The sequence below is a fragment of the Nicotiana sylvestris genome, chromosome 2 (assembly GCF_000393655.2).
Source record: "Nicotiana sylvestris chromosome 2, ASM39365v2, whole genome shotgun sequence".
Classification (NCBI taxonomy): domain Eukaryota; kingdom Viridiplantae; phylum Streptophyta; class Magnoliopsida; order Solanales; family Solanaceae; genus Nicotiana; species Nicotiana sylvestris.
In genome coordinates, this window is record NC_091058.1 from 212,290,465 (window position 1) to 212,318,082 (window position 27,618).

A 27,618-nucleotide genomic window follows, 5' to 3' on the forward strand; every position below is an offset into this window, starting at 1 on the left:
GTATTAATACAGGTTGATCTGGGCCGTCTCAAATTGATCAACGGTCAAGATCGATTCCCTATAACCCACTAAGGAACCCGACCCGTCTCCCCCGGACCAACCCAAACCCTTTACCCTTGAAACGACACCGTTCCCCCTTAGTCGAAGGATCCTGGCCCTTCGTCACACCTCATCCAACGACCAGGATCCACCTACCCACTAACTATATAAACCCTTTACCATACCCTGCCCCCTATCCAACACCCCAGCCTTCGTCTTCACCAAACCCTTCCCCTTCAAACCCTAGCCGCCCCCATCTCCCTTCACCAGAAACCCGGCGGCATGAACGCCGGTGACCTTCACCTTAACACCCTAGAATCCCCTTGCCATCCTGAACATGAATCTGTTAACTACTTAACTCGAATCCTATCCCACCTTCTCGAATCTTCATTTGAAGATTCGAGTCAAAACTCGATCTACCCCAATCTGCCCTAAATTCATACCAGACACTCCCCAGACCCCCCTCGTGACCAAACCATTCTTGGTTTGGTCCGAATCTCAGCAGGGAAGCATGAATCCCAGATCTGATTTTTGGAACTTCGTGGTTCTTCGTCACTGGTCCATATCCGTTCAAACCAAAGAAATTAAGGTCTAATGGACCTTAATCGAAGTGTTTCTCATCTGAGAAACACTTCGATTAAAGTCCGTTCAGCTTTAAGAAAGGTGTGTTCGAATCCAAGTCAAGATTTTCTGATTTTTTGGGTTTTAAGGTGAGTTTGCTTTTCTTTACTTGTTTTAGTCCATGTGATTTGTTTTAAAAGCTGTTCATGATTGTTGAAATCTGTTTGTTTTGAGTTTTTATTAACTGTGTCCTGTCCACCCTGCCCGAGCCTTTGTGTTTGATTATTTTCTTTCTTCTACTTGTTCACTGATAATGGCATGTGTAAGCTGTGCAATCAAGTGAGTATTGAATTGGCTCGTTCATTTAGCTCCTAGGGCCCTTCTGTGTTAACATTGCAATATGAACCCCTTGTGTGATACTGTTAAATGTCTGATTTTTGGTTACGACTGTATGTGTTATAACTAATATAGTCGAGTCGACGAATGTCGTCAATTAATTTCAGTAGTTCAAATGTTAACGATTGAACCTGTTGCTTGCTGCAACTTTGTCTGAATCAAAGTAAGAAACAAGCAGGGTCACTTATAGTTGCTATATTTGAATCTGAAAATAAAAGGGTAGATTGTTAGCTGCAATCTGAATTGATGGCATGTGCACTTGTGCACAGCATGTGCATTGTGCACAACCTGGTTCCTGCATAAAGGGGCTTTTGATTTTAAAATAGTTTGACAGCATATGCTGTCAGATATATTCTGCTGCCCATACTTTGCTTTAGTTTAAGAAGTATTAAACCTTTTTAAAGAATAAGTCTGCCAGGGAATGTTGATGGGGGTAAATACTTAAATAACTAAGTGGAACTGAAAAAAAGAGACCACATGGGAGGGGTGTTCTTTTGGGTCTAAACAGGCTGTTAAAATGATGACTTTAGGCTTATAAAAGGGGGGGACATACAGAGATAAAAGAGGACCGGGAGATGAGAGGAAAAAGGGCACAGAGATAGACACATAAAGAGAGGAGAGTAGGAAAAGAAAAAGGATACCACCTGATACTAGGGAAAGTGAACACAGAGGGAAAGGGGATTAGGCATAGACACAGACTTCCATCAGTTCTGAGAAAGAGAATCAAAAAGAGGGGAGAGCAAAAAGACATACATAGATACACATAGATACAGAAATAGAAAGAGAGTAAGAAAGAGATAAAACAGATTAGGAAATCAGAAACTTGGTTTTGTTTGTCTGAAGTTCATCTGTTGTCAATGTGTTAGGCAGTGTTGCTTCTTCTAAGTTTCAATCGAGATTATTGTTAGTGTTTTGTTGCATTTGGTATATCTCGGAATTGGATTGTCTGGAGTTTTGTTTCCACCACACTGTGTGCTGCTCCATTTGGCTGCTTTCTCTTCAACTATAGCTCCACTTCTTGCAATAGAATCTGTTCTGCTGTGTTGTTTCGATTGCTGCTGTTATTCTGATTCCCGCTGCTGCTGATCACCCCCGTTATTCTCTTCTTCCTCTTTGCATTTCAGCATTCCAGGTACACATTTCCAATCCTATGTGGGTGTAAACTGTAACAGTTCGAAAGCATGAAATGAAAGGAGTTCCAAGAAGTTTAAATGTCTGTTTGTAATGCTCATGGTCTATTGATTTCTTCGTATAAATTGATCAGTGTGTAATTCAATAGCAAAAAAATCTAGTTAGTTAATACTTAACTGAGTTTTAGCCTCTTGTATCTTAGTTTATAGTTGTTTGTTGATATGAGTTAAGTAATGGTGCAGTGCGTAGAATGTACAAATATTTGACATAGTGACTGACCGGATTCTTGTTTTAGCTATAATGATATGCATAGGATAGGATACTTCCACCTTACACAATGATGTTCTGTTTTAGTTTCTTTCGTCAAAACCCGCTAGGCAATATATAGGAGCACGTTCGAACCCCCAGTGATAATAATGCCTAGTGGGTTAATTCCCTTAACCTAGCCTAAATGAGTCTAGTTTGAATTCAATTCAAAAGATGTTTTGGGTATGAGCATAGCATTTGTCATGTAATTTCTTTGTCAAAGTAGAACATTTCTCATAAAAGTAGGACGTCTTTTTTACTTTATAAATAATTAATCAGAAATTGATAAGAATTAGGCCCAAAGCATATACTTGAATTGACATGTATCTTCCTTCTTCTATTTTAGACTGAACATAGTAGAAATGTAGCCACTTTAGGATATCCTTTCTAAATAGAGACGAGCCTCGCCAAATAAAAATGCAAAATTGCGGGGCCCTCAATAAATAATCATAATAAATATTTAGAATTCAGGATAGGCCGTTTAGTGAATTTCATGGCTTCCTACAAATAATAATGCGCTAGACTCTTTAGGCGCGACTTAATTAAATTACATTCTTAAACTCGGGTGCACATTGATGTGACCCGAATCCAAATCTCAACGGAGTCGAAATGCGTTAACAACTACGGGTGCATTGATTGTGACGTGGTTCGAGATGCATTTTCACGACGTTGCAATTCTATAAAATAAATGATAATAATAAAAGCGGTTTAAACTTAATAAAAGCACACAAGTTATAACATGTATTAAAATCAAATATTTAGCCATTATAACAATTTAAGCGACCGTGCTAGAACCACGGGATTCGAGGGTGCCTAACACCTTCCCTCGGGTCAACAGAATTCCTTACTTAGAATTTCTGGTTCGCAGACTTCATTTGGAAAAGTCGAAAATTTCCTCGATTCGGGATTCAAGATAAACCGGTGACTTGGGACACCAAAAGCCAAACCTTTCCCAAGTGGCGACTCTGAATTAAATAAATAATCCCATTTCGAATATTGTCACTTAAATTGGAAAAACTCCACCCGCGCATCTTACCCTTCGGGGCCGGGCGCGCAAAAAGGAGGTGTGACAGTAACAACACATCACATAGGAATAAATTACAGGGGGCGCTCCCAAGGTACCGCCTCGTAGTCCCAAAAATAAATGCTCAATAGGGGATCTCCCGAGGTACCTCCTCGTAGTCCCAAAAGTAAATATGTGACAGGAGATCTCCCGAGGTACCGCCTCGTAGTCCCAAAAGTAAATATGCGACAGGGGATCTCTCGAGGTACCGCCTCGTAGTCCCAAAAGTAAATATGCGACATGGGATCTCTTGAGGTACCGACTCATAGTCCCAAAAGTAAATGCACAACTCATAACTTAAGGAGCAATGAATTTACAACAAGAAAACCTATAGTTAAAGACTGAATACATATCAAGGAAAAACATGTAATCCAATTAAGTATGTTGCACAAATTGCAAGTAAGAGTTTAAGCAAGTAGGCATGCGCTATTAGGCTAAACATTATGACTACACTTATTGGGATAACTCATTTAAGATATAACAGGTTACAGTTCAGTAAAAATCAGATTTTCAACAATTAGCCTGTGTATGCACTCGTCTCCTTGCATACACGACACTCACATATCACAGAATAGTCACAACAGTATCAAATCCTAAGAGGATTTCCCCCACACAAGGTTAGGCAAGCCAATTACCTCAAACAAAGTTCAACCAATCAGTAAGAATGCTTTTTTCATGACTTTCTGACTTCGAATGGCCTCAATTAGGGTTGTGCACGGATCAGATCGGATCGGATTTAGCATATTTTGGATTCGAATTTCGAAATTCGGATTCTAGAAAATGCAATCTGAATCCGATCCGAATTATATCGGATCGGATTTTAAAGTTTGGATCGGATCGGATCGGATTGTATTATTATGCCTCAAAGTTAAACTAATATGTATATTTTCTTTGTAAAAGAGGCAATACATTAAGAAAAATTCATGTTTATGCAATTATGAGAGTACTATGTTGCAAATATAGCTAAATCTAGCAATTGTAAAGGTAATAACTTGGAGGTTGATGTAAATTAAAGTGTAGTATTTATACATGTCCTAATAATTTCGGATTTCGGATTGGATTGGATTAAAATATACCAATACGAAATCCGATCCGAAATCCGAAATTTTAATAAACATAATCCGAAATTCGATCCAATCCGAAATCCGAAATTCAAAATTGAATGTATCGGTTCGGATTTCGGATATCCGATCCGAATGAACAGCCCTAGCCTCAATATAGCCAAAAGCAATTATATACCATAAATATAACTATAAGAAACTAGTCTAATTAATGAAATCAAGACTTTAGCAAGAAATTAGAAATTCACCCCAAAAGGTCAATTGGGGCCCACGTCTCAGAATCGGGTAAAAGTCACAAAATATAAATAACATTCAATTAGAATCCACCCATACCAAAATTACTTAAATCCAATACAAAAATCTCAATCAAAACCCCAAAATTCGGTTGAGGAACTTTCCAACTTTTTCCAAAATTTCTCAACACAAATCTTAAATTAGAAGATGAAATTAATGTTAGATTAGTGGAATATAACCAAAAATGAGTAAAGAGTCATTATCCAAAAGTTTTCTCTGAAAATCCCTCAAATTTTGCCTCAATCCAAGCTCTCAAAGTCCCAAAAATGAAATCAAACCTCGAAATTGACCTTTTTTTGCCCAGTGATCTCGCTCCTACGGACTATCAACCGCACCTGCGGAAAAACCATCACAGGTGCAAATTCCACTTATAGCCAGGGTTTTCGCTTCTGCGGACCAGGGATCGCACCTGTGAGCCCACTTCTGTGGAGACCATTCCGCTTTTGCAATCCTCAAGCCTCCCAGGCCTCTCCGCTTCTGTGTTTATCCTTCCGCAAAAGTAACTGCTTTTGCGGCCTTCACGTCGCACCTGCGACCACATGCCAAGCTTCTCTAGACCGCTTCTGTGCCCCTTAGCTCGCTTCTGCGAGCTTGTACCTACGATGGGACTCCGCAGGTACGATTACACCAGATGATGCCCAGATTCAACAAATCCTCACAAGTCGAATTCTAGTCCGTTAACTACCCGGAATCCACCCGAGGCCCTAAAAACCTCAATTAGATATACCTACAAGTCGTAAAATATCATATGAACTTAGTCGAGCCTTTAAATCACATCAAACAATGTTAAAAATACGAATCTCATCCCAATTCAAGCTTAATGAACCTTAAAATTTTAAACTTCTACAACCGATGCCGAAACCTATCAAATCACGTCCGATTGAACCCAAATTTTGCACACGAGTCATAATTGGAATTACGAGCCTATTCCAACTTTCGGAATCAGAATCTAAACTTAATACCAAAAAGTCCACTCCTGGTCAAATTTCCCAAAAATCTAACTTCCACGATTTCAAGCCTAATTCAGTTATGGACCTCCAAATCACAATCCGAATACTCCTAAGTTCAAAATTACCCAACGGAGCTAATAGAACTGCCGAAACTCTATTCTAGATCCATTTTTCACACAATTCTAACTACGGTCAAATTCCTAGAACTTAAGCTTATATTTTAGGGACTAAGTGTCTCAATTCACTCTGAAACAAAAAACAAATCCTCCCGGCAAGTCACATAAGCATGAAATGAAATAGAGAAAGCAGTAAATAGGGGATCGAGGCTAATACTCTCAAAATGACCGGTCAGGTCGTACATCCAGCCATGAAGAATATCACTTTGCTAGGCAAGAATGTAAATAATGAGTCATTGAATAATTGTCTAGTCTGTCCATTAGCTAAACAAACTAGACTGATGTTTCCTAATAGTACATCCAGAGCTCAAGCTCTATTTTCTCGTGTTCATATGGATATTTGGAGGCCTTATAAAACTCCTACTTTTGACAGGAAATATTATTTTTTAATTATCGTGGATAATTTTAGTAGATATGTCTGGATCTATCTATTACAGCTTAAGTCTGAAACTATACATAGTTGCCATTAAGAATTTTCTGCTGATGGTAAAGAACCAGTTTGGTAAGATGGTAAAAATTTTGAGACCAAATAATGGCACAAAGTTCTTTAAATCTCAGTGCAAGGATCTATTACAAAGTTGGGAATTCTGCATCAAAGTAGCCATGTTTACACTCGACAATAGAATGGTATTATGGAGAGGAAACACAAATACATTTTGGATGTGGCAAGGGCCATAAGGTTTCAGTCAAAAATGCTCATTATGTATTGGGGCATGTGTGTTATAGCTGTTGTGTAATTGATAAATAGACTCCCTTCAACAACACTTCAAGGAAAGAGTCCATATGAAACAATGCATACCAAGCCACCATCATTGGCACATTTAAGAGTTTTAGGATGTTTGTGTTATGAAACAGTCATTCCAAAAGGAGATAAGTTTACAGAAAAAGTAAAAGCAACTATGCACATGGGATACTCAGAGAGACAAAAAGGGGTACATCCTGATGGAACTAGCTACAAAACAATTTTTTTCAGTAGAGATATGGAATTCAAAGAGTCAGAGTTTCTTTTTGCTCAAGCTACCACTGAGTCTGATTCAGAGGATCATAGTTTCTCGGAACAACCTAACTATGATGCTTCCACTTCAGAGATCAATCATGCTAATAAGGAATAGACTTAAAATGCAGATGCGCAGGAAATAGCCATAGAAGAGGAGAATATGATGGATTCTACTACTGATGCATCTGTTGTAGGTGGTTCTTTGTCTCAACCAACTACTCCATAAGAAAATCCTTTGCCCATTATAACTGATCATCCACCTGAGAAAATGCAAGCAGAAGGATCTCAGCCTCATGTCAGGAAGCCAACTAAAGAGTCTAGAGAGCCCATCTGGATGAAGGATACATAGCACATGGGAAGACAAGCAGCAAATATCCCATAGCCAACTGTCTGTCTTATGAAATAACTACTCCTGCCTCTCAGTCCTACCAAGCAAACTTCTCTAGTCTGGTAGAAACTCAGAACTTTAGGCAGACTGTGAAGGATATAAGATGGATATAATCTATGAAATAAGAGGTCAAAGCACTAGAAGACAACAGAACATGGGAAGTAGTTGACTTACCACATGGAAAGCGTACCGTAGGATCCAAATGGGTGTATAAAACTAAGTATAAAGTTGATGGTGAGGTTGAAAGGATCAAGGCTAGACTTGTTGAAAATGGGTATAGTCAACAAAAAGGACTTGATTACCATGATACATTTTCACCAGCGGTGAAAATGGTTACAGTCAGATCGGTAATAGCCTTACAGTTTCCAAAGGATGGAACCTATATCAAATGGAAGTTTACAGTGCCTTTTGACAAGGAGATCTCTGTGAAGAAGTTTATATGGATATGCCGGAATGTTTCAAAAGACAGGGGGAATAAAAGTTATGCAAGCTACTCAAGTCCTTATATGGGCTTAAGCAAGCTTTAAGATAGTGGAACATCAAACTATCTGATGTTTTACTGAGGGAGGTTTTGTGCAAAGTAACCATAATTATTCCTTTTTTACTTTGAGAAACGGTGAAGGTTTGGTGATTATCATGTTATATGGTGATGATCTGCTTATAATTAGTAATGATGAGACACTGATAGATGAGGCAAAACATGTTCTCCATTAAAAATGCAAGCTAAAAGACCTAAGTGAGCTTAAGTATTTTCTAGGCATTAAAGTACTAAGGTCCAGCAAAGGAGTGATTTTAAATTAAAGGAAGTATGTCCTAGAAGTCTAGAACTCATATCTAGTATGGGCTTAGTGCAGCCAAGACAAGGCAACTCCTTTAGAAACTAACCTAAAGCTCACTATCGTACATTTTGAATCTACAACTGGAGTTAAAGGTGATGCAGTTCTGCAGGATGTTAGTCTGTTTGTATCAAAGATCAATTGGTAAACTTATGTATGTCACTACCACTAGACCAGACATTTGCTATGTCATCCAAACACTAAGTTAATTTATGCAGCAACCTAAAAGATCTCATTGGGAAGCTGCATTGAAGGGTAGTTAGATATCTAAAAGGCTCTCCTGGCCAAGGTATATGGTTGAGATCAGAAGCCTCTACTACAGAGTTAACCTATTGGTGTAATCAAATTTGGTGAGTTCTTAATCTTATGGAAATAAAAAGGCATTAGATAATGTCTAGGAGTTCAGCAGAAGCTGAGTATAGAAGCATGGCCTCAACCTTTGCAAAGGTTACTTGACTGCTAGGCTTGTTTAAAGAGCTGGGAGCTGCTGTTAAAACTCTTGTTGCAATTATGAGTGACAGCAAGTCTGTTATGCGGATTGCAGCTAGATCCGTCAAAATACGCTTGGCCCATGAGGCCAGCCCAGTCCAGTCCGCTACTTGGGTAGGGTTGGACTAGGATTTTTTGAGCCCATTTAGAACGAGGCTTATAAGCCCAGCCCAAGTCGCCCCCCTGGCCCTTGAGGCTTGACTGAGGCTGAGCCTGGGCCGGCTCGTGGGCCAAAAATTAATTAACTAATTAATATTAAATATTTTAAAAAAGTAAAAACTAAAAAAAACTTTTAACTATAATCCTCATTCCACAACCCTAGATTGCTCATTACCCTTTCATATCAACCAGAATTTAGATTTTTGACATGCATGTAATATGACAAAATATTACGAACTTTTGCTTAATTAATAACGAACTCGAAAGTTTTTAGATGGCCAATAATAATCTTTTTTCAAAAGAATTTTTTTTAAAGGGCCAGCGATCAATTTGGATTACTTTAATATATTATTAATATTTAAACTCCTATTCAATATAGAAAAAGATCAACTTTAAATACACACAAAAAAAAATTGACCACTAGCAAATTTTAGGAATTTTAAAATTTTTATGGACAATAACGATGAAATAAGCAACTGATGTTAATCCTAAATTAAAAAACCTCAGCATATAAACTTATTGAAACGATCCCTGAATCTGAGGAAAATGAAAGAAAAGTATTAAGAAATATTCGTGTAACATTACAAAAGAAGAACTAGTGATATAGAGAATTTGCATTTCAGTTACGAGATTCCTTGTCAAATATCAAGCTTTTTGTACGCTCTAAGCAAACAAAAGTTGTTTACATGATTAATCGACTACATCACGAAAAAAATATTTAAGGATTTAAAGAAATTCTTTTTTCTAAAAAATATTGAAGGGCCGCGCTAGCTCGCGACTCTCTTAGGTCATTTTAAGGCTCATTCATATGGCGGGCCGACCCATCCTAGCCCACCAAATTTAAAAGCCCATGAGGCTTGAGCTGGGCTTGGCTTGGTTGACCCGTTTTGACAGCTCTAGTTGCAGCTAATCCTAATTTTCATGAATGCACTAAACATATCGAGATAGATTGCCACTTCATGAGAGACTAGATTAAGGATGAAATTGTGCAGACAATCTATGTGAACACTAAGGAACAACTGGCAGATTTGCTTACCAAAGGACTAAGTAAGGCTCAACACAATCATATCTTAGGCAAGCTTGGTGTGATTAACATTTTACACCTTGCTGCTTGAGAGGGAGTATTATGAGGTGATATTACAGATTGTTCGTTAGGTAGTTAAGATTAGTTAAGATTAGTTAGTTGACCAGTTGTAAATTAATGGATCTAGCCTATTAGTTAGTTGACCCTTAGTTGAGTTAGCTAGCTGATCAACACATCACACATATATATATATATATATATATATATATATATATATATATATATATATATATATATATATATATATATATATAAATGGTTATGATAAGAGTGTAGAGTGTAGATGCCTAGGTGCGCTTCATATGAATCATTAAATACACTAAAATAATTAAGAAAAAAACTTAACATACTTTAGCCTGATATTTGAGTTTTTTTTTTTTTTTTTTAAAAGAAGTTAAAAGAATTAAGTTCTTATTACTATAAAAGTCGTAAAGTAACAGAATAAATGACTACCGACTCCGTGTGATCAAGCTGCTATGATTTAAATAAATAATCTAAACAAACTGCAGCAGAATGGATATAATAATAATAATAATAATAATAATAATAATAATAATAATAATAATAATAATAATAATAATAAATAAATAAATAAATAAATAAATAAATAAATAAAGAATTTGAATAGCTGATCAGTCACTATTAGCAATTCGGAAAGTTAACAAAAAATAATTAGGAAACAAAATCGAGTCCAAAAACGTGTAAAAGGTTGTGTCTTAATTATTTTGACCTCCCAAATTATGGGAAATCAGTATATTTGGCAAAGTCATACATATTATGTTTTTGTTGCTATTGATGGTAAAGTCAAAACCTTACTAAATATATTTGGCCGGTAGTACTATTCTACTTTAGAGTATAAATATTTGTATTTAATTATTGCTAAAGGGAATATTTACTATTTAATTCATTGGACGGCTACATGGTTTTAATAATAGTTCAAATCCTATATATGGTTTGTTTCAATTGAACCGACCACCACCTCTCTAAACCTCTTCAAGGTAACGGATTTATCTTAACACAGTATATTCAATACAAATTATAATATAAATACAAAAAAATTATTAAAATTTAAATAAGTATAATTAGATTTGAATCTAATTAAAATACTCGATACAAATTATAATATAAATATAAAAATTTATTAAAATTGAAATAAGTATAATTAGATCTGAATCCAATTAAAATACAATAAGTTCAATGTTAAGAACCTTATGGTCGAAATCATGAAGTTAAAATCTTAAATTTGCCTATGGTTATATACAATATTTTTTCCAATTATCAGTGTAGTTTAACCAATGATTGCAAGTTAGTTACTACAATTTTTACAAGGTTAAATTTTTTAATGTTTATAATAAAGATTTACTTATAATTATGTAATAATTGACTCGATTGTATAAATAATTTTACACGGTCAATAAATATATAGAATTTAAACCATTGCATAGTTTTCTTCTTGGTGAAGATTCAACCAGTATTGTTTTTCCCCTTATATAGGAGGATCAGTGAAGGAGAAGGCAAAAAGGTAATGAAAATCAAACACTTTTATATCTTATGAGAGATTTTCATTAATACCACTATGGTCAGAGCTAGAAGGACGCTAGCGGATTCATCAGAATATCTTTCGCCAAAAAATTACACTGATAGCACGTGATTATATATATATATATATATATTCATCAATAGCACTATGGTCAGAGCTAGAAGGACGGTAGCGGATTCATCAGAATATCTTTCGCCAAAAAATTACACTGATAGCACGTGATTATATATATATATATAAGCCTTGGTGGTAACAAAAGATTATTTATTATTTTTTTTTACTTTTAGCCGGCGCCAAATTATTTGCAGTAGTAAAAAATGTGTATATAATTTGTATATAACATTAAGTACTTAATGTGTGTGTGTATATATATATATATATAGAAAGGCTTCAGTACAGATAATATACTGAGTATGTAGGACTAAGAAAGTATATATAAATTAAGGACAAATCATAGCATAGGATATATAAGTACTTGATTTCAACCTGGTTACCGAAGACAAGCTACTGGGGCGTAAACTAGGGAAGTTACAAACCATGAATCATGAATGTATGCAAGCTTTTGTAAAAATCCAGCCACTCATTGGGGTCATGCATTACCTATAATTAATGTGTGTGTGTGTATATATATATATATATATATATATATATATATATATATATATACTGTTTAATTTTCCTTACTGTTTATTACTGTTTAATTTGTAAAGTTTTATTTTTTTCTCCTAAACCCTAAAATAGACGTAGCATGTGCATGGCGTGTTGCATGTTAGTTTAATAACTCCACGATTACATCTTTCGGTTTGTCTAAAAATTCTCTCTTGAAAAAAGTTCCGTTTCAGATTGAGTCAAAAGTCAAAGCCCTTCGAGATAATTAAGGAATGAAAAATGTCAAAAAGTTATCCTAATTTACAACTCTCAAATCAAATTCCATGATTATAAATACCCCATCCATTTCTCATACTTTTTTTTTTCATATCATATAGCTCTCCTTTCATATCACTACTTTTATTCGGAATTTCTTCATTTGCTTGCTGAATCAAATATATTATTCCACAAAATCCATTATTTTGTAACTTAATTTATAGTTCTTGATTGGTTATTGCTTGTTGCAAAATCAATATGAGACCTCAAAGAAGCCCTAGAATTCTTTTAGCAATAGTAGTTATTGTTTCAAGCATCACAAGATATGAAGCCACTAGAATTCTTCTTGATGATCAAGAAAGAGGAGGGCAAATTTGGAAGAGAAATGTACATATGTTGTTGTTACCATCACTGCAATGGCGTTCAGTGTCGCCGCCGTCACCCAATCCTGCCACCAACAAAAGGCCAGACGGCGGCGTAACGCCAAGCATGGTCGGCAAAATAAACTTTGCCGGCAAGAAAACGATTGCTCCTCCTCCTCCTCCTTCTCCTAGTAAAGTCGAGGGGTATGAAATTAAAGCATGAGTTTGAAGTTGGAGTGTTTTTAAATAGGAAATAAGTCTAACAGTTAAGCACCAATTATATTATCAACGTTAACTGAGATGTGTTACTATTTATGGGATTTAATGTGTATATATATATCGAGAATATAAGTGTAATTCTTATGCTTAAGATGTTATAGTAACAAATTACTTATCTTTCCTCAACAAAAAAGTTTACTTATCTTATTTTCATGTTACTAATTCCCATTTATTATATAAAAAAAGTTACATATACTTTATCATCAAGTGCTGTGATGGTGTATAAAAGTTTTTTTTTGTTGCTTTGCCGTGTTTTTGTCGGTGTATATAGGCCTATAGGGGTGTATATGGATCGGGTTGGTTCGATTTTTATCAAAATCAAACCAAACCAACTATATCGATTTGGATTGATTCGGTTTTGTCGGATTTTTCAGGTTTTTTTTTGTTATATGAATATTATTTCAATCTTACCTTGTTAAAATTTTTATACGTTAATATATGTTTAGTAACAATTAAAAAAATTGACAAATATATGATCCATTAAAAATATTCTTATGGAAGAATTTTCTTAGTAACACATGATAATTATTTTTTAGTCGTCTGATAATAATTTTACGTTGATGTACACTTTCAAGGTTAATGAATTTAATAATTAAACATAAAAATAAATATAAACAAATATAATGGTATGTTCTATTTAATTTTAAATTATTGAAATACCATTTCACATTCGAAAAAGATATAAGAATTTAATAGATCTTGACATATGAATATGAAAAACAAAGATATTGGCGTATTTCACTAACACTTGATAAGAAAGTGATCATACATGATACAACCCATTATTTAAAGTTAATAAATATGGAGCACTTCATATTTAACTAAATATTACATCCATAAGAGAATCGCAAATATTTCTAGATATTTTTTTAAAGAAAATTCAATAAAAAGTCTTATATATATATATATATATGTGTGTGTGTGTGTGTGTGTGTATATATATATATGTGTGTGTGTGTATATATATATATATATATGTATATATGTCGGTTGGTTCGGATTTTTTTTACTTAATGGCAAACCAAATCTATTTGTCTTTTTAAATTGATTTGATGTGATTTTCCGGTTCGTGCGGTTAAACTTAGTTCATGATTGCTTTCCCTGTATCGTGCGGACTGATGGTTAGGCAAATTCAGTTTACAAAAAAACTGATGTTTGTGGGGAATATTTATTTCTCACAACGGGCAATAAATGGTTCATTTATTTCCATACCTCCTCCAAGATTTTAGTTTGTGATGAATATTTTCTTATAATTTCAAGTGGCATAAGGTAATTGTTGTTGGTAATCTGTGTTCGAAATCAGAAAATCAGAGAACTAAAGAAATGTTAGTTTAATAAAATAAAACATAAATAATTTTTGAACATACAAGTTGTGTGTCCTTAAGGAATTTAATCCCCTCATTGTTGCCCAAGGTTATGGATTACTTCCTCCCATGATAGAACAAAAAAACTATTACGTAATACTGACAATCGAAATTACAGAACTTCGGCGACTCAACGAACGGAGCAAATCACACTTGACACTTATTTTATTTGAAAAATAATGAAACAACATAGAAAAGAGAGGAGAACTTTTCAGATTTTTTATATCTAAAAAATGAGGCCAAACTTCTAAATTTATAGACAATGAAAGGGTAAGATGAAGAGGTGCAATCCAAGAGGTGCCTCTTCTTCCATTCACACCTTTTAGAAAAAACCCCAACAATCCCCCACATGAATGAGGAATGACCATATTTGAAAAACATGCATAAAAATTGTGTGATTCACAAGTAACACTACAAAAAAAACAGCACTTAGTGACGACCCAAATCCGTTGCTAAGCAGAATTAGCGATGGATTACCAGGTGTTGCTGATTTGCTCGTTGCTAAGCTCTTTGCGACGGAAAATGGAATCCGTCGTTAAATTAGCGACGTTCCAGCGATGAACACTGTCCGTTGCTAGCGTTAGCGACAGAATTTGTCGCTATATTAGAAAATTGTGCCGCTAAATTCACAATGCATTTCGTCGCTAGCATACATTTGCGACAGAAAGTCGGTCGCTAATCCGTCGCCAATATGTTGAGACTCATTTCAGCTTTGCATTGGGCGACCAAAATCGTCTGTTGCAATCTATTGTAATGTTATTTCATATATTTGTTTTTGTTACAAAAAATAGCCGTCGCAATCCGTCGCAATATTTATTAGATATCCTTAATAATAACTAAAATTCATACAAATTATCAAAATGGCCATTGTTCGAATTATCAAAATGATATCAAAATGCATATAGCTAATACAATTAAGTTCGAATTATCCCTAACACCAATAATAAAGTTCAAACCAAAAAGGTGCGAATTATCCATAACACCAACAATTAAGTTCAAAACAAAAAGCTTCCAAATACGAGACTTAGGGGTTAAGATCATCATGTGAAACCGATGGACAAACCCCATGAACAGTAGCAGTAGTAGTAGGAGTATGAACTTTTGGTACCAGATCTGATGGGTGGTTAGTAGAAGTCAGTGAGGGTGATGAAATCATTTCACGCACCCGCTCAGTCAATACTGGAAGCATATGATCAGTTAGCACAGGAACTATGTGCTTTGTTAGTGCAGGAATTAAACGCGTCACTAACTCATCGAGGTTCGATCCTGATTGAGCACCCGAAGGTGGTATTGATGATGAAGCATCTGATCTAGAAGAGCCATGATGATTCGGTCCATAGTAGCATTTTGCTTGAGATCCAAGACCATATACTCTTCTCTTCTTTTCCCTTCCCGTGGCTTCGTAACACGCTTTCCATTGATCAATATCAGATTGAGTTTGTGTTTTTCCCTGTAATATTTCCTGATACCTTTCCTATCAAGAATATTGAGCATTTAATTAACCAAGAGAGAGGATAATTTTTATACTCTTTTTACATTGTAGTAAATAAGATTATACAATATTGGACTTACATGCACGATTCAAGCTTTCTCATCAAGAAAAGATTTTCCATCATGCCCATGTGTATGAAGGTACAAATGTAACTCACTTGATATTGGATCTCGACCCTTTTCAACAGCCTATACAAAAAAAAATTATTTTTAAAAACATTAAAATATTACTATAGAACCAGAAGTTTTGTCACATCTATAACTAAAAGCATAAAAAAGTGTCACAAGGTAACACTGATGGAACTCTATATAAATATCACAAAGGCACAAAAAAAAAGATGAAAGAGAGGCACAGAACACTACAAATGTGCATTGATACTAATAGAAGGATCAAGAACCAACTGAGACCAAAACAGCCTGGTGTTACTACAAACCAAGAATATATGTTTCACTTGTTTCAGAAGCATTCTTACAGAAAGGGCATAGATTGTCACTACTAATTCCAATATCACAAAGGCACAAAAAAAGATGAAAGAGAGACACAAAACACTACAAATGTGCATTATTTAGTCTTAATCTATACAATAGAATACTATCTTAAACCACCTATCTCAATTCTGAAACCCTGCATATTACAAGGCACAACACCAATCAAAAAGATGTCAGATTTTAATGTTTATAACACTCTCCATGTTCAAAAAGTAAAAGACAAATAATTTTTTCCCAAAAGAGGAGTACTTGTACAAGGCTAACAGGTAAAGAGGCAATGCCTTTCTTTCTTTCACTATACAGGCTAACAGTAAAGAGGAGTACTTGTACAAGGCAAAAGCATTTGCTTGCTTTCTCCATGATAGAACCATCTTGCTGAACCATCTGAGTCTAAGTTCCCTGGCTATGAACTTTAGGACTTTAACAAACAAGATATGACTGTGAAGCTGACTATGTGTGGATGTTTTTGTGTTTCTGCTACTGGTGTGTTAAAATAAGATATGACTGATGTAAAATATTTGTTTTGCTTTCTGCTAATATATTATATTCCGCTCCTTTGTATTCCAATTTGCAGTACTATGAAGTTTTATGACTCAGATTTAGCTCTCTTCTGGAGTTGCAAAGTATTGTTTTTCCAGAATGTGAGCATAATAATAATGAATAGAGAATCCTGGTATAGATGTATTAGGCTAAATCGTCAAACATATACTAAGTCCTTGAGGATCTTTTTCTTTTCATTTAACGATTCAAATTTGCTGGTGATGTGAGCTGTCTTGTTTAATACAAGTGCAAAAGAGAACATTTCTTTGCTTTATTTCCTAGATCCACTGGCACGAGCACAAGAAACAAAGAAAAATCACTAACATTACAAATCTCACCAATATCTGTACAAACTTCGCAAACCTGGCTATAGTAGAACAAGACAAGTTAAGGCTGCTCCCTTTATGCAGTCATGCTTTTCATATAACTTGTATAGACACATGGCTTTTAGTATGATAAACATATCTTTATGAGTTCAATCAAATGAATTCCAGAAAACAATAATAACTATATTGTTTGTAAGTCAATCAAATCCCCTAAACTTGTAATTCGTGACATATCTATATGAGTTCCAAAAAACAATAATAATCAGTATGATAAACATATCTACATGAGTTCAATCAAATGAATCTTCCGAAGTTGCGATATACTTACAGGTCTCTTGCGATACTCCCCAATGGAGACAGAGCCGCCTGTGTGAGTCCCGGTGGAGACTCCACTCCTACCGCCACGAAGATTCTTTGCATTTATTTCTAACTTTTCAACACACTTGGGATCTTTCCAAAGTTGGTCCCACTCATCCATTTAGGATCTTTCCACTCATGCGATTTCGCTGAGTGGAAATCGAACACTTGGTTTAAAGGAACTTTCCAAAATAACTTGGTTTGATAGTCATAGAATGTTCCTTGACCAACATCATCTATTTAGGAAAGATCGTAAAAACTTTCTTAAAGGTCATACTGTCAAAAGGCTACGATCAACACTTAGAACGGGAGAGGAAATTTTGAACCAGATTAGTGAGTTAGGGCTAAGGAAAGTAACATAGAAAGATGCTCAAGTAGTTAATTCGAGAATATGTAAATCTTGTGGATGGAAAAAGCGAAGCATCTTTTGGGATTTACATTATTGGAGTTCTAACATGATTCAGCATAATCTTGACGTCATGTATATTGAAAAGAATGTCTTTGATAATATATTTAACACAGTTCTTAATGTTAAAGACAAAACCAAAGACAATCCGAAAGCACGTCTGGATATGCTAACCTATTACGATAGACCTCAGTTGGCAAAGGATACTAGTGGAAAATATCCCAAAGCTGCATATACAATAGACAATGAAGCAAGAGATATCTTATTCGATTGGGTGAAAAGTTTGAAGTTTCCAGATGGGTTTCGCTAAGAACGTGCAAATAGGAGAAAGCTATCCACGCCAGTTACAAAATTAGAATTAATACCCCCTCGGCCATCCAACCTCTCGTACATCCAAGCACGCTCTAAATTATTCATATTCCTATTTAATATAGAAACAAAACAGGATAATCATATATATATATATATATATACCAATTATTTTAGGCAAACAAATATATATAAAAAAGACATCAAAAACTCCTGTTTAGTAAACACAAGAATGCCACCATCTTCTCAATCATACCAAGGCTACAGGGAGATCAGTGAAATACTAATTTTTCATATGCAGAAAAAAAGTTCTCATATACCAAATAATGATGAAATTCGAAGCCAAATAGATGTAAATATCTACCAAAGATGATCAACTGATTCTACAAGGCAAAATTTATTTGAATAACTTAAAGGAAAGTGACACATTATTTTACATGTCAACAATGTTGCTAGAACATGCTTGCTGATATGGAGAAAAAGGAAGTGCAGGAACTACAGTTAGCCATAAATGGCAATTATTCAACTAAAATAAGAAAAAAAACTCACAAGATCAAATCGCAGTAGAATAGCAGATACAGTAAAAACTAATCCACAAACTTTCTCAAATTCAACTTCAAATTATATAAAACAAACTAAAACCCTAGTAAGGTGAAGAGGGAAGAACAAAAATTACATACTCCAAACCTTCTTACAAACAAAGGAGATTGAGTAATAAAAGGATCTTGCACTTTGAGAGATTTCATCAAGGAGAAAAAATGAAAAATTGCTTATCACAACCAAAGTTAAGACTTGATAGATACTATTCTATATCCATTTTAAGTCAAATTAAAACCCAATTTTGCTAATAACACATAATCTCTTCACCAAGACAAGCACATAAAGAGTCAATAAAACTTGTAAAAGAAGCAAACACAAATATAGTGAAAACCTAATTAGTCACGTAAAAAAGATCGTATCTTGACAATTAAACCAGAAACATAAGTCCAACCATGAAAGAAAAGAACTTTACATACAAAAAAAAGCCCCCTTTTACAATTAAAATTTGATAAAGCTCCAAGCCCTAGCTGCTCCAAATTGATGCAAATAAAGTAAGAAGAAAACAATTAATTTGAAAATGTTCACTCACATTCAGTGTAATGAACATAGTATTCGTAGTCATTAGCACCGCCATCAAGCTACTGATTCATAAGAAACAAAAGAAGAAACAAATTAAAGCCATCTACACACATTAGATTCACGTTGGCTACTAATTTTTGCTCTTGTTCTTGCCCTAAAGTGTGTTTTCCATTGATTTTGCTCCCAGCCGCCTATATTTGCTCCCAGCGTTCTACCCTGTTAGAAGAAGAAGAGACCGAGCTTTTACCAATTTTGTGCCCTAGGGTAAATAAGTAAGTGGTATTAAGCAACGGATTTGGCTACCGCTTAATTTTCGTCGCTAATAATGATATTATTTTTCACTGGATATAACATTATCGACGGAAATTTCCATAGCAAGGAGCTTAAAATTTTTTTGATAAAGGAATTAAGCATAGCGACGGAAATTTCGTTGCTAATTCCATCGCTGTAGGTAAATAAATTTTGTCGCTTAGGTTTTGTCGTTAAATTCGTAGCTAAATTGAGGGCGCCAATATTTAGCGATGATTTTTCGATTTCGTCGCTATATTATATACTAAATATTTTTTTGGCTTTTTTGCAATGAAACTATTATTTCGTAGCCAATTCGTCGCTAATCAGCGACGTAACTAAGTTTGTCGCTAAAATCCGTCGCTAAATGCTATTTTTTTTGTAGTGTAATGATTAATCGCATATGGATAAGTAGGTTTCCCTTTGAACTTTCCATAGTGAATTTATGTTGGATATACTCGGTCAGTCGGTAGATTTGATATCTTTGAACCGTCGAACTTTGGTGTATACCTAGATAGCCATAAGTCACACAATCAACCCTTAACCATCTTTGGTTCTCATTGTTGTGTTCGTTTCAGCCATGAACACCGCGTAATTTCATAAGTGCATAGAAAATTGGCCTTACAAAACTCTTCTTGAAGCAGCTAACACTTAACACATATATAGGTGATTCCTAAACGCATTATCTCGTATATAAACTATTTGATATACCCTGTATCAAACTTAAAAACCATTAAAAAGCCTTAACGTTTTATCGTTGGTACTGAACATTGTCTCTTCACGCCCCGAACATGGGCCTGGACGTAACACGACACTCGTTGCCTGACTACATGTGACCGAGCGAACCAGCTGGCTGGATGAATCAACATGTGATATCATAATATACTGAATGCGGAAGATAAACTAACACATGCTGATATATTGAAAGTCTGAATGATATAAATTAAAGTGCGGAAATACTATTACATTTCTGAAATATATTTGTAGCCAACATAGCTTAATGTGAAAAGCCTGCGACTCTGTCTAACTGTTACTCTAGTCTATGAAGCCTCTAATGAAGTACTGAAAACATTGACTGTCTGAAAATACTGAAGACTGTAGTAATGATAATGCCCCAAAAGAACTGAGGATCACCAAATAGCTGGTACGAGAATCCTAGCGCTCTGAATCATGAACATGTAAAATCATTACCTACATCGTGAGATGCAGGCCCCGAGCAAAATGGACGTCAGTATATTTGAATTGCACTGGTATGCAAAGCAACTGAAAGAAAGAATTATAAATGCTGAAACTGAAACTAAACTGATAACTGAGAATTGATAATTGATAACTGAAATGATAACTATTGAAACTGAAACTAAAATGATAACTGATAACTGAACTGATAACTGATAACTAAACTGAACAAAGAAAGAAAGAATATGAATACTCCCTCTTCTGAATGATGAACAACCTGTTTATCTGAATAAGCTACAGCCTCGGGCCCAATACATATGTGCACAAGCTACAGCCTCAGACCCAAGTATACGTATACATAACTACGGCCTCAGGCCCAAAAATGCATTAAGCATAAACTACGGCCTCAGGCCCAAACATGCATAAAGCATAAACTACGGCCTCAGGCTCAAATACAAGTGTTCAACATTCAGGAATTTAAAATCAGAAATTGAGAATCATACTGCAATACATGATAGTGAAATACTGAATCACATTGAGTTACATGATACTGGAATAGTGGATCATATTGGGTTACATAATACTGGAACGCTGAATGGGACTAGTTTGAGACATGTGTTCTTGAACTGATTATGAATACTGAAATTTCAACTGTATATGACATACTGAGTAATCTATACTAAGACTCGGGGGCATCAAACTCAAGTCTATATTGAATACGCACTGAGCTCACAACGTTCAGAATGAAAGTCATGAGCGAGTTATGAAGCTAGAGAATAGAAGTTCTACAACTATTCAAGGAACTAGGCTTAACTATATTTTTGAGGCAATTAGTAACGATATAAAAGAAACGTAGTGTAGGGAGAATCATTGAAATTCCCAAACATAGAGAGTTAGCCTCACATACCTTAACTTCCTGCTCTTGAGTGTAATACAACATTCACCAACCCTTTCAACTTTAATCTATATCAATACAAGTCAAAGGAATTCCATATTAGCAATAATACTCATGTTTTGGTCACTTAGGCATTTTATCAAACACTCGGTGGCATAAAGCTTCATAGCCCTTATTAATGGTGTTTCTACATCCAATAACCCATTCTCTTGCTCTTAGATAAATTCTAAAGTCTCAAATGGTTATAAACAACATTATTCTTTATCACCCATAAGGTAATCAACACTTATAACCAATAATAACCAATCAACAACCCAAACCAATCACCGTTCATGCTTTTCTTTCAAACACATCAACTCATATCTCATGAAATAGAGTCTATAATCATTAATTCAATGATAGAATCAACTAGAGGGTGAAGATATTACCTTTTTGAAGTTCAACCTCCTTGAATTCGAGTTCTAGGGTTTCTTCTCTCATCAATGATGGTGCAATCGAATATCTAATGATATGGAGGGTTTACCCATGTTAATAAGATGTTGGGAAATTAAAATTAACTTAGAATCACCATTAGAACTTACCTTGGGTGGTGGAGGGGCCCTTAAGGAGTTAGGTTTTTGAGAGTTTTCCTTTGTAGAGCAAGTTTTTTATGTTTTGGGGATGTAGGGGACGAAATAGGGCTAAAAAAATAACTTTCCAAGTCGTCCACCACGTCTTGGTTGTAACCGCGGTAAATCGCTGAGACACTACCTCGCCACCGCGGCCGCGGTAAAAATGCGGCAGGACCGCGGTGGTTGCATACCTTTCTGTAAAATGGGTATAACCTTTTGCACAGAGCTCCGTTTGGGCTCCACAATAGATCCTTGGAAAGCTATTTCAAAGGCCTACAACTGTCATGCTTTAAGTTTTTCTAAATTCCTTACATACTTTCACTAAAGCTTGATGGAACATGGACCTTCTGCAAACTTCGTCGATTTTGTCAAATCTTATGCACATCATTTTCCATCTTGATTTTTAAACAACTATTTTCACCCATAATCATCCCGATAGGACTTCATATGTCCAAAATATAACCTTACTACTCCTTTGACTCATTCATACCTAATCTGAATGTGTGGGGTGTTACATTCACGAGAATGGACCAAAAAAAATTTTGTTTGACAATATTGAACCGTCATTAATGACTTTGTTTGAGCTCCTTGAACCTAGATCTTAGGATCTCCAGTCTTCTAGGTAGAGTTACCGTCATAATGACTTGTCTTCGGCCAAAGTCTCATTCTCCTTGATGATCTTTCAATTACCTCTCTAGTTAGGCCTTTTGTAAATGTCCTTGATGATCTTCTAATTATCGCTCTAGTTAGGCCTTTGTAAATGGATCCGACACATTATCACTTGACTTCACATAGTCAATTATGATAATTCCCCTAGAGAGTAGTTGCCTAACGGTTTTATATCTTCGTCATTTTTTGAAAAGATTTTTTGTTATACATAATGCTCCCAGCCCTTCCCGTTGACGCTTGACCATCGCGATGTATGCATATAGGTACCAATATTTCGGGCTAAGATATAATTTCTTGAAGAAATTTCGGAGCCATTCAACCTTTTCACTTGCCTAGGGCTATAAACTCAGCCTCCATTGTAGAACGGCAATGCACGTTTGTTTGGACGATTTTCAAGATACTGTTCCTCCACTGATATATCCACTTGTGGATTTAGTTTAGGTTGACCCGGTGATCTAACTTACATCACTATACCCCCCCCAATAACCCAATGATACTTATTATAGTTAATGTATAGTCATAAATATATTTCTAATATCCAAAAACTCATTTTATTGTCATGACAGTTCAATGCGAACTTCCTTATGTCATAGACTAATACATCTCGACTTTCTATTGCATATTAGATTATTGACTACACTTAATGTAGACAATAGCTGGAATGATTGGCATCATTTAGGACTACAACCTTCTAATATATAACACATTTCGCAATCACTCTGCCATTTTAATGCATTTGTATGCTATTTTATTCATACGTCTATATGATATGCAAACTATAGCACCTTCATTCATGAAACAAATCCAACTTGCAATGGACTTTGGTCATATTCATCGGTTGATTCACCTCATTATAGGACCAACGTATTAATACATTTGTTCATGAACGGTCATGTTTATACAAAACATACAAACACATCTTCATTAAAAGTCACAACCTTCCAGGTGACACCCTTTTATAAAAGAGCTAAACATTATAAATGTTCAAGAAAGAGCAAATTATTTCTGGAAAGGCAAGTAATTAAACAACTTTCTAATTCGTAGTTTCATCACTAATCATCACTATGACTGAACAAGTAATGAATTCACCGACTATCATATCAATATCCACTAAGGATTGGTGGGGTTCAAAAACTATATCATTTAGACATTACGTCTAACATTGGCTTTTGTCATGCATAAGCTAAAAGCAATAACTGCAGGAACTGTTGCTTGTGTCACGACAAAGTCAGAATTCGTAAAAGGTGAAGTTTTTAATTTTCAAACCGAGTAATATTTGACACAACTAGAATTAATAAAACGATAACGTTTTTTACTCTTCAAATCGAGTAAAAAGTTGGAGTAGAAAATCACTTAAATTTTAGTATCCAAATAAACGGTTTGACAAAGCAGAAGTATTCCTTGCCAAGTTGTAATACCTTCTTTCGTAAAGTAAAAATTACTTTGCTTTAATTTACTAGATAATTGTTTGACATGCTTAAAGCCGATTTCGCGAAGTCACGCACCTCTTCATGGTAATCACTTTTCTGATAACATATCAGTGCTCTCAAAGGTCGTTTTCAATTTCTCACTCCCTCTTCTATAAGTACTACTCCCTCCGTTCTAAAATAAAACATAAATAATTTTCGAGCCCACACGTTATTTATTTGTCCTTAAGGAATTTAATCCCTTTATTGTTGCTTAAAGTTATGGATTAATTCTTCCCAGGATAGAACGAAAAAACTATTCTGTAATACTGGCAATCGAAATTACAGAACTTCGGCAAACTCAACATACAGAGCAAATCACACTTGACACTAATGTTTATTTGAAAAATAATGCAACAATATAAAAAAAAGGAGAGAAGTTTTTAAATTTTTTATATATAAAAATGAGGCAAGCCTCTAAATTTATAGGCAATGAAAGGATAAGATGAAGAGGTGCAATCCAAGAGGTGCCTCTTCCATTTTCTATTCACACCATTTAGAAAAAATCCCAACAATTGTTACATCATATACATTAGTGGTTAATTAGAACATAATCACACTGTAGACATCGAAATTTTAACGGATCAAACTAAACCTTAAATTTAAGATATACAAGACTCTTGAAATCCTAGGAGTCTATTAGAGTTGCTTTGAGATTACTCTATCCTAAACCCTAACTCATACCTATATAAAAGGATACATATTCCCTTGAAGTGGCATCTCAAAAATCCGATAAACTCTTGGGATATTCACAAAGATATCAAAATATGAATGGATACTTCTTGACAATCAAATAGTTCAAGAAGCTGGAGATTAAATACATCCCGAGGAGGTCTGTATCATCCTACATTCGAAAAATATGCTGCTTCAACCCTCGAATCACTGAGATAATCAGAAGAGAAGAATTAAAGGAGAAATAAAATTGTACTCACAAGAAAACACGCACATAAAGTAAGTAGAGAAAAAGGAATGACATAATTGAGCCAATCTTATGTGTTGGGAACAAAAGTAAAGAGAAAAATTATTACCACATGAGGCACAATAGTTTGTCCATTTATAAGATAGGATATGGTTCTATATAGTACACCTGTTTGAATTTAAAAAAAAAGATTTTTTTTTTTGGGAATTTAGATTGTCGTTTTCAAATAAATAATAGATTAGTGTTTTCATTATATATGGACAAAAAAGAAGTTTATTCTTAAAACGGAGTCTGTAAAAGAGAGCTGTATATTCAAACCAAAGTAAAATTGCTTTCACTTTGTTTATTTGAGTCGCTTCTCTCTCATATGACTAATTCAATATATTTTGTTTTTTTTTACACAATAAGACTTATTCAATTCAATTCAATTCAATTTCTAAATTCTTTATTATGACGCCAAGTGGTCAAGTCAATACCCTACCACTAAATTGAAAATAGAGGTTTGTGAAAGAATCAAAGTCGTAAAAACACGTTATAAAAGAGGTATAAATGCACTAAAGCTTCATTATATTTTCATTACCAAAATTCATCAAAATCCTATTCCTCCATTTTCATCTTAATTTTCCAACAAATCAAATCAACATGACAACACAAAGTAATAACAACATTTTTGCTACTTTTGGCTGTATAATCTTGATAATTTCTATGTTCATAAGCATGGAAACAAGTGACGCAGTACGATTACTTCGACACGAAGAAGAACATCTTCTGTTACCATCTTTTCAATGGCGTCCAGTTCGTCCTCCTAGATCAAATCCTGGCACCAACTCCTTTACAGACGTGACAAGCCAGGTATCAGAAAGGAACTTTGTAGGTCGTAAAGAAGTTGCTCATCCTCCTCCACCGCCTCTTCCCAGTAATGAACATTCACAACACACACAAAAAGTTGTAGGTGGTTTTATTCTATATGTCAAAGGCTTGATGGACAGAGCTACCCGATATTTGTGTTAGTGGAAGATAACATGTACTCAATAGAATAGTCAAGGAGAACACAAACTGAGACGGATGCCATCGGAAAAAAGAAACATATCCAAGACTTAACTAACAATATTGCACAATATAGGATTTTCGTATCATTGTTTTATTCATTTTTTAAACATTTTGTATTAACCATCATGCTTCACAAAAGAAACATATGCAGAGAAATAAAAAAGGCCAATAAATTAATTGTTCATAGCGCACTTGCCATGCATGCAGTAATCAGTGGAGTAATTAATATATTCATCTTATAATTAGTTCTTTATTTATTTATTTATTTATTGCAATCGTTATTTATGATTGTGTACAATGAAAGGAGTGAGTATTATTTGGAGAGGCACGCATATAAGACTAATCTTATTAACCAGAGATTTCAAGTTCGAATCTAAGAAAGAATTCTCTTAATTAATGAGCCCGTGCATGCATGCATGCGGTGTTGATCTAGATTAGTGGAGCTAGTAAGTTCCAAATCGGATAATTAAAAAAAAAAAACAAATCGAAATTAGGGTGATGCCTAGTGTATATGTGAAAATCCATTCTGAGTTGCTGGTATATATGTTTAAAGAACTGAGTCAAACTTTAAAATTTCAGAAGGATACAATAGATATTATTGTCATTTTAAACGTATAATAATAAACAATCTGAACACAAAAAATAAAAAATAAAAAAAATAAAAAAAAATACGTAGCCGTTATTTTTGATTTGCAACAAAAATTGATTTCACATGGAATCTACGAAAATGCCCTTTGGCTAATGAAGAAGCACTGACAATTGAAAGGGCAAATAATGGAAAGACAAATTGGGTACAATGCTAACATACTACCTTCATGTACTATATATATTATAAAAGCATAAATATAATGTCAAGGACCAAAATAACCTTAAAATAAATTTTAAGCAACTTTTATACCCATATTGGATAAATTATAATATTAAAAACTTCGCCTACTTACGAATTTGGATGGACTTCTAATATTAATCTGCGTACACGCTACCTCCCTCAAACCTCATTATGTGAGATTACACTACATTATTGTTGTTATTGTTGTGTTCATAGTGACAACAATTTCATAGAGACTGTTTCCAAATAGAAACCCGACATCCTTCCCTCCAAGAACTTCCCACCTTGCTCTTGGGGAGACTCGAACTCACAACCTCTCGATTGGAAGTGGGGGTTGCT

The 27,618-nt window shown here is 34.8% G+C and overlaps 1 pseudogene; it reads right to left on the bottom strand.

Annotated features, from left to right (window-relative positions):
- Positions 1–15,363: 15,363 nt before the first annotated feature.
- Positions 15,364–17,663, bottom strand: LOC104224307 (uncharacterized; annotated as a pseudogene).
- Between the last annotated feature and the right edge of the window lie 9,955 nt (positions 17,664–27,618).